Here is a 13623-nt window from a genome sequence, read left to right as displayed (position 1 = left end):
CCTGACTTCCTTTGGTGATGAACAGCAGTATGGAAGTGTAAGCTGAATAAACCCTTTCCTCCCTAACTTGCTTCTTAGTCATGATGTTTGTGCAGGAATAGAAACCCTGACTAAGAAGACAATATGTTAGTGAACATATGCAGCCCACTAACTATACACAAAATTGCATACAAAAAGTACAGGCGAGACAGAGTCATCTATATTCTCACTCTCCGCAGTGTACCTTCCTGGGCTAAGACAGCACTAGAAAGCAACAGCATTGTTTTCTCAACTATCATTTTGTGCATCTTCAGGTTTTTGTATGGGTTAAGATGGGAATGGAAGCATCAAGTGCAGTGTCAGCTACAAGGCAAAGAGTACTTGGAGCTGTTACTTAACAGGCAGTCTGTTTCTCATGCTGCGACTCACACCCTAGTCATAGACGAGAGGACACCAGAGCTGGAGCCATTGTTTTCCCACCACTGGAAACATTAGACAGGCAGAACCAGCTAGAACCAGAGATATACTAACCTGATGCTAGTAAACTGTTATCTTTCTGTAAGAGAAAAAACAGGAACAAAAAGGGCATACAGTAGAAAGGCTGGAACTGATGACGTCCAGCAGCATCTGACCTGAGGGGGGTGCTGCACGGTGCTAACGCAGTGCAGTATGTGCTCACGGAGTGTGTGCTCACGGAGTGTGTGCTCACAGGGTGTGTGCTCACAGGGTGTGTAAGTGCTCACAGACAAGCTCAACTGGAGTCAATCTGGGCACACACAGCCAGACACCTCAGATTCAATATTCATTTGACTGGAATTAATTTTTGTTTGTTGAAGGTTCAGAAACCTTTTACGTTCTTCAGACTGTCTGGGATCCCACATTCAGTTAACAATCCCTGTTTGAGATCACAATTCACAATTTATACAAGTGGTTCAGCCCAGAAAAAAAAAAAAAAAGTACCAACTCTTGACCAGGAGGTTCATCGTTTAGAAGAGCAGCTAAAAGTAGTTTTAAAAGGATGATTTTAGCCGGGCATGGTGGCGCACACGTGGAGCATGTGTCCTTGTTATAGTTAGAACATCCTTTAGGTATATGCCCAGGAGTGGTATAGCTTGGTCCTCAGGTAATACTATGTCCAATTTTCTGAGGAACCGCCAGACAGATTTCCAGAGTGGTTGTACCAGCTTGCAATCCTAACAACAATGGAGGACTGTTCCTCTTTCTCCACATCCTCACCAGCATCTGCTGTCACCCAGCACTCAGGAGGCAGAGGCAGGTGGACTTCTGAGTTCGAGGCCAGCCTGATCTACAAAGTGAACTCCAGGATAGCCAGGGCTATACAGAGAAACCCTGTCTCGGGGGGGGGGGGGAGGATGAAGATTTTATTCCCCCAGCATTTCATTATTAGAATTTCCAAACATACAACACTGTTGAAAGAATTCTTCAAGGACTATGAATGCACCACCACCTCACCACCTCTATTTAAAATTGAAGACTTCTCCACTAGTGCGAGTTTTGTCATCGCTCTGATTCCCTAAGCCCTGAGTTCAGAAGAGTTTTAATAATCAGATAAAATAGTTTCTATCAGGAACTTCGGAACTCTGACCAGTACTTTGACTGCAAGTTATCATAGGTATCATGGAAGACCAGGAGGCAGTGCCACACCTCTTCCTACCATCAATGAGGTCATCAACTCCTGTGACTAACAAAGGCTCTACTACATGCAAATGACAAAGTCTTGCTCTTTAGACAGAAAGCTTCTTTTGGACAGTTTTCTAAATTTCACCCTTGAAATTCTAGTGCTGGCTAGCCACATGATGCTGGGATATGAGCACTGAGGAGAAAACTCTACACTGTAGGGTTGAGGAATAGGAAACTGAGAAAGATCAAGAATGAATCTGCATTTCCTCTGGGTTCTAGAACACTTGTACAAAGCACTGGCTACCATCACTACACGGTCCTCTATGCGGATCTCAGTATATGAAATTCAGTGGTCTTTAGGGGTTCAGAGACTTGATAATCATTTAATCTGCTAGAACTAGACTCTAACCTGGCTGAGGATGGGCTAGACTGACTGATGTCTAACAGACAGAACATGGTAAGAATAAGCATAGCTATGAACATAGTGGAGCATGTGTCCTTGTTATATGTTGGAACATCTTTTAGGTATGTGCCCAGGAGTGGTATAGCTTGGTCGTCAGGTAATACTATGTCCAATTTTCTGAGGAACCGCCAGACAGATTTACAGAGTGGTTGTACCAGCTTGCAATCCTAACAACAATGGAGGAATGTTCCTCTTTCTCCACATCCTCACCAGCATCTGCTGTCACCGAGTTTTTAATCTTTGCTATTCTGACTGGTATGAGATGGAATCTTAGGGTCATTTTGATTTGCATTTCCCTAATGACTAAGGATGTTGAACATTTCTTTAGGTACTTCTCCACCATTCAAGTTTCCTCAGTTGAGGATTCTTTGTTTAGCTCTGTACTCCATTTGCAGTAAAAATAGTATTTTATTCCCCCACCCCACCCCCCACCAACCCCCAGTACACTTTTCCCCTCTCCTTCCCACAGCAATGCTACAATCAGAAAAAAATAAGTTTCAGGGGGCAGGAATAGGAGGGGAGGGGATATGGGTAAAAACAGTCAAATCACAATAGGAATTTCCCCAAACGCGTTAATCCCTCTTAGTCATCCTCTTCGCCCTCATCGTCCAGCTCTCGTTTTCACTTTTGACTCCCTTCTTCTTCACCAGCTTCTTCTTCATCTTCCTCGTCATCCACTTCCCCATCACTGTAACCTTCCTCCTCCTCCTCCTCTCCATTCACGTCCTCTTCCTCCCCTTCTTCCTCCTCATCCTCTTCCTCTTCCACTAGCTGGGCATATTCACCATACTCCTCTTCGTCCTCATCTTCCTCATCGTCATCCTCCACGTAGCCCTCAACATTGGAGTCAGGGGCCTCCTGGTTGTCCCTGTCATGGCCATCAAGGTGCATGACCTGGGGCAGGAGCTTGAACACGTTTTCTCGGTAGGCATTCAGGTTGGTCACCTCACAGTTAAACAGATCTAGGCTCTTGAGATCCTCTAACTTCTTCAGCAGCTCTATTGTGCTGAGATCTTTTATTTTGTTGCCACTTAAATTTAGATGCTTAAGATTCGGACATTTCTCTGCCAACACTTCCAGGTCCCCTGAGATTCTGTTTTCGCTTAATTCATGCTTCTTGAGTTTGTTTAACTTTGGTAAGTTGGAAATGGAGGTGAGGCCTACGTTGATTGTACTTAGGAATTCCAGTTCTTCAAACTCATCCGTGAGGCCTTCAATTTTGCCTTCAATTGACTTACAGTTATCCAGGACCAGCTCTTTCACATCAGAGGGTGTCCTGTTCCGCAGCTCTAAATAAATCCGTTTGTCCATCTCCATCTCTTGTGCTCTCTCTTTCTGCAGAGGATCCTGCGTCAGTGGAATTCAATCAATAAACCCTGAATCCACCACCGTGCGTTTTAGGACTTTGAAGGCTCAACCAGCTCCGCTCAGTTCTCCCTGCACTCCATTTTTTAATAGGGTTATTTGATTGTCTGGAGCCTAATTTCTGGAGTTCTTTGGATATATTGGATATTAGACCTCTATCAGATGTAGGATTAGTAAAGATCTTTTCCCAATCTGTTGGTTGCTGTTTTGTCTTATTGACAGTGTCCTTTGCCTTACAAAAGCTTTGCAATTTTATGAGGTCCCATTTGTCAATTCTTGATCTGAGAGTACTACTCATATTAAAAACAGTGAATTCATGAAATTCTTAGGCAAATGGATGAAACTAGAAAATATTAGCCTGAGTGAGGTAACCCAATCACAAAAAAACACACATGGTATGTCTTGCGCGAGTCCGACTCAACCAGCAAGAACGATGCTGCAACAGGATTCTTCTGCACACGTTTATTGGGAGAGTTTGATTGTAGAGGCGAATAGACCCCGAGCCCAGAACTGGTACTGCTTTATATAGGCCTAGGAGAGGCGTGTCTCACACCCGGATTGGGTGTGCTTGGTTGATGCTTACCACCTCATGTGCATGCCTACATCTGATTGGTTAATTTCTCTCTCATCTGATTGGTTAACTTCTTTCTCATCTGATTGGTTAATTTTGGTTAATTCTCAAAACCTCATCTTGGCAAAAATACTTTACTGCCTATGTATGCGTGGTGGCCAACAGAAGCCAGTGCCACCCTGCAACGGCACATGTGGCTTCCCACAGGTATGTACTCACTGATAAGTGGACATTAGCCAAAAAGCTCAGAATACCCAAGATACAATTCACTGACCACATGAAGTTCAAGAAGAAAGAAGACCAAAGTGTGAGTGCTTTAGTCCTTCTTAGGAGGGGTAACAAAATATTCACGGGAGAAAATATGGAGACAAAGTGTGGAGCAGAGACTGAAGGAAAGACCATCTGGAGACTGCACCACCTGGGGATCCATCCCATATACAGTCACCAAATGCAGATACTATTGTGGATGCCAAGAAGTGCATGCTGACAGGAGCCTGGTATAGCTGTCTCTTGAGAGGGTCTGCCAGAGCCTGACATATACAGAGGCAGATCCTCACAGCCAACCACTGAACTGATTACGGGGTCCTCAATGGAAGAGTTAGAGAAAGGACTAAAGCTGATGAAGGGGTTTGTAACCCCATAGGAAGGATAACAATATCAACCAACCAGAGCTCCTAGGGTCTAAACCACCAACCAAGGAGTACACATGGAGAGACCCATGGCCCCAGCCGTATATGTAGCAGAGGATGGCCTTGTTGGACATCAATGGGAGAAGAGGCCCTTAGTCCCGTGAAGGCTCGATGCCCGAGTGTAGGGGAATGCGAGGACAGGGAGGTGGGAGTGGGTGGGGACACAAACCCAAGGAAGCAGGAGAGGGATGGAATAGAGCCTTGCTGGGGTGGGGTGGAAATCGGGAAAGGGGGATAACATTTGAAATATAAATAAATAAAATATCAAATTAAAAAAAAAGCAAAGTCAGCAAGGAAAAAAAAGAAGAAGAATAAAAAGAAGAAGCATAGCACCTTTCATCTTATTTTCTCCTAAAAAAATCTAGCGGACATGTCCAGGGGGAAATCTAGACAGCTGGGAAAGGACACTGACTTCTGGCATTACATGCGGGCATATAACAAACACACATATACACACATACACCATTTCTCAAAACATATTTACAACTGAAAAAGACATTCAATTAGATTCTCCAAATTTTGTATACCACTTATTTCCATTTTCAGCACCCCAAATAAATAAAACAGGACTCTCCAAGTTTGAACAGAGCTATTAGCTACTTTTTTTTTAGTATGCTTAAAACTTTGGTTTTTTTTTTTCTTCATATTTTTTATTGGGTATTTATTTCATTTACATTTCCAATGCTATCCCAAAAGTCCCACACACACTCCCCCACCCACTCCCATACCCACCCACTCCCACTTCTTGGCCCTGGCGTTCCCCTGTACTGAGGCATATAAAGTTTGCACGACCAATGGGCTTCTCTTTCCACTGATGGCCAACTAGGCCATCTTCTGATTCATATGCAGCTAGAGACACGAGCTCCGGGGTGGGGTGGGGGGGTGCGGTATTGGTTAGTTCATATTGTTGTTCCACCTATAGGATTGCAGATCCCTTCAGCTCCTTGAGTACTTCACCTAGCTCCTCCATTGGGGGCTCTGTGATCCATCCAATAGCTGACTGTGAGCATCCACTTCTATGTTTGCCAGGCCCTGGCATAGTCTCACAAGAGACAGCCATATCTGGGTCCTTTTAGCAAAATCTTGCTAGTGTATGCAATGGTGTCAGCGTTTGGAAGCTGATTATGGGATGGATCCCTGGATATGGCAGTCTTTAGATGGTCCATCCTTTCTTCACAGCTCCAAACTTTATCTCTGTAACTCTTTCCATGGGTGTTTTGTTCCCAATTCCAAGAAGGGGCACAGTGTCCACACTTTGGTCTTCGTTCTTCTTGAGTTTCATGCGTTTAGCAAATTGTATCTTATATCTTGGGTATTCTAAATTTCTGGGCTAGTATCCACTTATCAGTGAGTATATATTGTGCGAGTTCTTTTGTGATTGAGTTACCTCCCTCAGGATGATGCCTTCCAGGTCCATCCATTTGCCTAGGGATTTCAAAAATTCTTTCTTTTTAATAGCTGAGTAGTACTCCATTGTGTAAATGTACCACATTTTCTGTATCCATTCCTCTGTTGAGGGGCATCTGGGTTCTTTCCAGCTTCTGGCTATTATAAATAAGGCTGCTATGAACATAGTGGAGCATGTGTCCTTCTTACCGGTTGGAACATCTTCTGGATATATGCCCAGGAAGGGCAACTAAAAGGACACTTAGTTTTATGAGTATTATAAATAAGTAAAAAACCTACTAATGCCATGGTAGACACAAAAACATTTGACAACTACAACCTGGTTGTTTTGTTTGAAAAATTGCGACAAACGTACACCTATCTGGAAAGAAGGAATCTCAATTAAGTAATTACTTCAATCAGGTTGGTGTAGGCTAGTCTGTGGGGGGCATTTTCTTGATTAATGATAGACATGGGAGAGCCAAGCTCACTCTGGGTAATCTCCTGAGTGGTGTAAGAAAGTAAGTTGAGCAAGCTAGGGAACAGCATTCCTCCATCGCCAGGCTCTAGGTCCCTGCTTTGCTTTCCCTCAGTGATGGCGTGTGCCCACAGAGTTGGGAGATGGAAGTAACGCTTTCCTCTTCAAGTTGCTTTTGGTCATGGTGTGGATAGAAAGCCTGGGTAAGACATAATAACTATAACCAGTAAAAGTTAACAGAAAAGTCCACAGTCCAAAACTGGAGACATTTTGCTACAACTTATCAAAACAAAACAACTTGGTTTTCACAGATGATATATTACGTTGGGTTAATATATTTAAAATAGATTTCAAAGTAAAACAAATATAACTACAAGTTTATTATGAGAGCTGTTAGAAACCAGAGGTGGAAGGGAAGAAAAAAAAAAAAGAGTAGAAAAAAAGCCGGGCGGTGGTGGCGCACGCCTTTAATCCCAGCACTTGGGAGGCAGAGGCAAACGGATTTCTGAGTTCAAGGCCAGCCTGGTCTACAGAATGAGTTCCAGGACAGCCAGGGCTGCACAGAGAAACCCTGTCTCAGAAATAAAAAAAAAGAAAAAAAGAAAAGAAAAAGAAAAAGAAAGAGAAAAAGAAAAAGAAAAAGAAAGAAAAGGAAGGAAGGAAGGAAGGAAGGAAGGAAGGAAGGAAGGAAGGAAGAAACAAACAAACAAACAAACCAGAGATGGCTCAGTGAGTAAAGGAAACTGGCAAGAAGCCTGAGAAACTGAGTTCAATCTGTCAGACCCATGGGGGAAGAAGAAACCCAACTCCTGTAGGTCATCCTCAGTCCACACCCACATGTATGCAGACAACAACAACAAAAACATAACTACCTGAATCATTTATTTGACTTTGAATCAACTATGACATAGTAAAATCCTTATCAAACCAAAAAAACAGAAATTCATGTACTGGATTAACTATAAGTTGAAATACTACTAGTACATCTTAAACTTATTATGCATCCCTCATACACTTTGCAAGCCAGTACATTTGCTATTCTACAAATACCCTTTGATCTCACAACGTCCATATCACTTTCTGGGACGTGCTTGCCACAGACTACCATCATGATCTGCCTTATACTTTATTTACATATTTACTTAAATGTTATTCACTAGAAAGGCCTTCCAGAACAACAGAGGCAACTAACCTGGACCCTTGGGGGCTCCCAGAGACTCAACCACCAACCAAAGAGCATACATGGGCTGGATCCTCCCAACTCCCCCCACCAAACCCCTACACATATATAATAGATGTGCAACTTGGTTTTCATGCAGGTCCCTTGGTTTTTATCTAAAGCAATGGCTGTCCCTGACTCTGTGGCTTGCCTAGGGATCCTGTTCCCATAACTGGGCTGCCTTCTCTGGTCTCAGTGGGGGAGGACCTGCCTAGTCCTACAGTAACTTGAAGTGCCTCAGAGGAGAAGTGGGTACTGGGAGGTGTAGAGGGGGATGTGATCGAGATGTAAAGTGAATGAATAAATAATTTAAAGAAAAAGAGGCCTTCCATAAATAACCTATATTAATACAGCACACAGCATCACTGTGCTCTTTATCCCATTTTAGTTTTCCTGTTAGTACTCATTTTGATTCCTTATTGTACTTTTTAAATTATTGATTTACTATCTGCCCAACTAATCTATTTTTAAAGTTATTTATTCAAATCCTCCTCCATGCCAAAAAAGGTCTTGAGGAAATTAAAGGACACTAATGATTCTAGCGGCGAAATACTTTGGAGCCCAGAGTATCGTAAGGGACTCAGGACCTTGGGGTTCTCTCTGTCTCAGCCTGGCTCTCTACCAGTCCTACATAATACCTATGCTATTACTATGCACTGCTTACTTGGTTTGTAACATGGACTGGGCTGCCAAGAAGTGATGAAATGACCCAGATTACAAAAACATTCGAGTAATTCAGCATATACATTCGGGCAAGCATCGACTGCCACTCGGTATAAGGATGTTGGTATGGTTGGGCACACCCAGGAAGGTACTAGATGCAGTCAGGCCTAGTGCTCTTGGCAAGAACAGTATTGAGCTTTCCCATCATGCAGTGTTCTCCTTACAGTCAAGACCCAGCCTGACAAGCATTCAGGCTTTCTACCCACAAACACTAGATTGCAAAATAAAAAATATGCTTTATAAATGGTATAGTAACAACATTATGATGTACCCAAGAGTAGTGTATAAATTTGGCTTCTAAGTGTATTATGACTTAAAAATAAAGTTCCTTTTTAGATTGCTGCCTTTTAAATTTTTCCAGGTAGTCATGATTACTCTGGCTAATTTACTCTGGTTACTTATTTGTAAAAAGCTTTATAATAATGAAAAAATTTTATGATAATTCTGGTATCCAACTTGTATATTGTCTGATGTTCATGCTGTCAGGTTCTAAACTGTAGGAACATAGATCAGGGCACAGTCTGCACCAGACAAGCAAGTCATCTCAGCAGTGGGCTCCAGCTGCTCTAGGCAATGCTGTCAGAGCCACACAGTAACACTCAGCAGAGGATGAACGTGCTCAGTGAGTAAAACAGTGAAGACTGCAACACCAGAGGGCCTTCCAGCCAGGGCCAGGGCCACACTCAGGCCTCTTCACTGTTATGATGGATAAATGCATGCATGACAGCCGTGCATTTATCCATCATATCAACTAGGGCCCAAGAGAACACTGACCTCCTGCCCCCTGAACATCAAGCCAGGCTGGTGGTGACGTGTCTAACCTCACAAATCGCAAAATGTGGATTCCAACACCTGTCTAGGAAATTCAAAGCATATTAAAGCTGTCCTGAATAGTTACACTAAGAAGAAAATGATCTTAAGGAAACATTAAGACATGATTCATGCAATACAAAAATAATAACCTTCACATACCATACACATTTGACCTTTACAGGAATAAAAGCTTGAGTTTCTATCACTGCTAGCAGTGTTTTCCTCACACCTTTAGCCCCATTATTACAACACAATAATGTGCTGTCTATATCCCACCTATAGTTGCCTTGTGTCTGTTTAGTTTTATAGCAAGCCAGCAATTTGAGAATATGGTAATAAAGCCTCAATCATGGTAATGATGTATGATGGGTTGTAATTTCTCTGTGCTAATGGGTTATAAACAGTATTACAGTGATGACGGGAATCTCACTGATTCGTTATATGACTGCAATAATACAAAAATGACTTAATATAGATCACTATTAAGTCATCCACATGCTCCTAACAAGCTCTATATTTCACTATATAGATATATAGGGAAATAAAATTAATATTAGTCTTTCTATATAAAAGTTCACACAGCACAAAACATTTTGTGTTGAGTACCCTAAATCAATGTTTAAAGTTGGAATTACTGCATTGAACTGGTTCTTTGAAAAAAAACCCATTGATTTTAATCTACTTGAAGCAATCAATTACTCCCTGTCCTCTTTATTCCAAACTGTAATGAAAACTAAACTGCGTTGTCTTGAAAACTAAATGTGAAGATGATCATAAACAGAATTTAAACTCCATGGATTATTCATATCACCCATTTAGATTTGCCATTTCCATTATGAGTACATTTGCCACGAGCATTTAATGGACATCTAAAAGGGAATTCATTAAAGCAGGAGCTGTTGGCAGCACTTATGGGCTTCAGACTGCTTTCTGCTTGCCTTTAATAGCTCACTATTATAAAAGTGATATATTGTGTTCATCCCATTAGTAGTTTGCAGAAAGGTCTGCAAGAGATAACAAATCCTTCTGAATATTTTCAGAACAGAAAGTAAATCAGTTTGTTTGTTTTAAGCAGCATTTTCTAACAATATATAATTTTACAGCCAACTATATTTGGTTGTTCTAAGCAAAAAAAAATATTTTAGCGACCACAGATACATTTTATGAAGCACACAGCACATTTCTAAAGTATTCTGTGGTTATTAACTTGAGACATTAGTGGCCATCAAGCAAACCAACCAACGGGAGGAAATTATGTTAGAAATAATAACAGCATAGACATTGCTTTGAGTTAGTAGTAGACACAGTTCAAACAAAAGCTAGAGCAGAGAACCCCATCCTAACTGCACAGTGCCACCACTTAAGGGACATGAAAAAAACATCTATAGAAATTCTTTAAGGAAACAACATTAATCAGTCTTCTTGCGTTTTTACTTTTAATTTTACAGAAGACAGAAAATGGACACAAAGAAATGTAAAATGCAACCTTAATGCTTTTCACAGTGAACAATTAAACCCTGATTGGGCAGGAAACAAGGAGGAGGGAAGCAGTCAAGAGGTCATCTTTGTCATGGCTGGGTCCAGCCTCTGCATTACTTGAAATAAATGTTGATGTAAAAATACAGGTCTCATCTCAAAGGGAATAGAAGGAAGTTTATTCTTAAGTTAAATGTGAGTGATCACAGCCCAGGAACCTGAATTCAGGTTGCCCAGAAGGATAGGTGATAGCGTGGAAGTAGCTGTGTGAGAAGGTGTTAGTTTTAGAGCAAATACATTCAGAAATGAAGCTTCGGTCAGATAGACACGGGGTAACCACAGACGGTGGTCACAGCAAGGTAAGCAAGTCTGTGACAGACTGCAGTAGTTTCTGATGACATTACTAGCTTCTGGATGATAGAAGTTCTTGGTTGTCTTAACATAGAATTAAGGTTTTCACAGTCACAAGGATGTTAGGCCAAAGGCAGGGTGGACAGGATGCTTCACAAAAGGACTAAAAACAGCCTAAGATATGTGGACTCTGGCCTGCAACACTTCAATTCTTAAGAGTTAAAAGTTCAGGATGTGTAGACTCTTAGTATATATGACTTTTCTTCTTTCTAGTAACTTCAGGTTACATGAAACATGTCACACTTAAAGGAACATCAAGCTGATGGGAGATTAGCAAAACACCCTTGATTAGGAAGGGCTATGAATCCTGTCAATGTATGTCAAAGACTCCACAGCCAACTACTGTATCTGTAATTCTCTTGTTTGTCTTAGCAAATCTGCCCTTCCCTTTTCACTCTGCCTCTCTCTGTCATGTGTGCACTGCGACAGCATGGGACAATAGAATGGTAACCTGATTTTAAATGCTTAAAACAGATTTTTATTTTATTTAGTTGAGCCAAGGCTCTCTCACAAGTTTGTTCATAGTTAGCTACACACAGCAGCAGGTCCAAAGGCACAGACTGCCACGCCTGGTCAAACTAATCTTTAAAGGCTCTAAATTTTAGTTCATTCTTAATTGGGCAGATGTCTCAGTGGCTTCATAGAAGAAATAGAAAACGTCCAAAGTTTACATATGCAACTATCTAGAACAGTCGGGTTACAAAGGTGAACTTGTATGAAAGGCAAAAGTGGAAGACACAATGGGATAAGTCACTATCAACTTCACACTTAAGTGCACACACTCCTGAGCCAGTCTGATGTAATCCACACATTTCAGTAAGAGTTCTTCAAGCAGGTTTCTTCAAAGTTCTAATTTTTCAACAATATATTCAATTTACCTACCCCAGGTGCACCAGGACATCTGTGTTGCTGCTGTGCAGCCTCCAAAATGTGCCCAGTGAGTCTGTCACAAGACAGACCTAATATTCAATAAAACACACACAAGACTCCAGCATAGTAATATGACTCAAATTTCTAACCACTTAAATTACTTTATATATTTACATGATTGGGTTAGACTATGTTTACATCCTCAATACAATCTACGTATAGGAATCTAATCATCTTCAAAGAGTTATCTAGTGGGAAATAACTTTCCATTAGAATCTGAAGCACAGAACCTTCTCTGTTCAAGGGGAATACCATTTAAAGATTTTAAATATATAATAAATATTTCCTATTTCTCTGTAAACATTACACTAAGCCCAAATAAACAGGAATGGGGATTTTGACTAATAGCTAGTGTTGTGAGTAGGCCTGTCCATACTAACTTGCTGGGATTGACACAGGACCAAGTAAAAAAACTTGTCAGAAGTCACCTTTCCAACTTAGAAAAGAGAGCACTCTTGCTAAAACCTTAGAGAATTTCAAATAATAAAAATTCAGCCAGCAACAAAAGTTGACAGGAAGAAACTTAGAAGAAGACAGCCCTTACTTCCCAGTGGCTGAGGTCACTTAGGAACCATCTGGAGAACTCGTCAGTACAAGAAAATAAAGCTAAATTTGTTTATATGTTGTCAAATTGCAAAAGCGAGGTACATTTAAGAGATACCCAGCCCTGACACATGATTAAAATCACACACTGTTATCATGAGGAAATAAACTGTTTTATGAGACTGAAAACTTACAGTGGTATGCAATTCAGCACTAATGAAAGTAAACGACATTTTGAAGGACTCTTGAGAACAAAAGGAGATTTTTCCCATTCAATTAAAAATAAAATTAAAAAAAACTTATTTGAAAAATAAGTTGTAATTCACCTGTAACGTTTTAAGATGCAAACTCAGGCTTCAACTAGCAGTGACCACTTATAGAGAATACTCCCACTTTTTCTTTTATGGTATGGAACAGAGAAAATCTGCCTCTTAAACATTTTGATTAAATGAGAGAATCTACAACAAAGATCTCCCTGACAATGGTATAAATAGCCATAATATTCCAAATCCCTTCTGGCTTCAACCATTTACAAGTAAACAGTGAAAGATCTTAAAATCATAGCCATACAAGAGCATGCATGCTAGACTGGCTTTAACTTGCTAACACTTCAGGCTCACTAACAATAAAGACAGGATCAGCACTAAAATCCTATATATGAATACCTGCTGTCTTCAATCCCTCTTTTTTACATTTGTAGAATTAAGAGGCTGAAATGATCACATTATGCAACAAAAAGTTTTAAATGACAATAAATTCTGAATAGCTAAGGCTGACTTTAGAATGAGTGGGGTGGGGCGGAGTGAGGTGAGGGGGTACTAATGAGCTGTGTCTATCTTCCTGGATAGCACTAAAATGCTATGGCTGACTGAAGCAAGACCATGCCTGAGTGTGACTTACCTGACAAAGAAACTGGCTTAATACATAGACTGCCTT

General features: G+C 41.0%; 1 protein-coding gene and 1 pseudogene across 3 annotated transcripts in view; both read right to left on the bottom strand.

The window, feature by feature from the left end:
- Positions 1-13623, bottom strand: part of Ranbp17 (RAN binding protein 17) — a 313822-nt gene that overhangs the window by 190331 nt on the left and 109868 nt on the right. The gene's annotated exons all lie outside the window — the stretch shown is intronic.
- LOC110304429 (putative acidic leucine-rich nuclear phosphoprotein 32 family member C pseudogene) lies at positions 2526-3481 on the bottom strand (annotated as a pseudogene).

This window comes from Mus caroli, unplaced genomic scaffold (genome assembly GCF_978045245.1).
Source record: "Mus caroli unplaced genomic scaffold, Mus_caroli_1 scaffold_13, whole genome shotgun sequence".
NCBI lineage: Eukaryota > Metazoa > Chordata > Mammalia > Rodentia > Muridae > Mus > Mus caroli.
The sequence above is the reverse complement of the archived record's forward strand: the minus strand, read 5'-3'. Positions and strand labels throughout refer to the sequence as shown.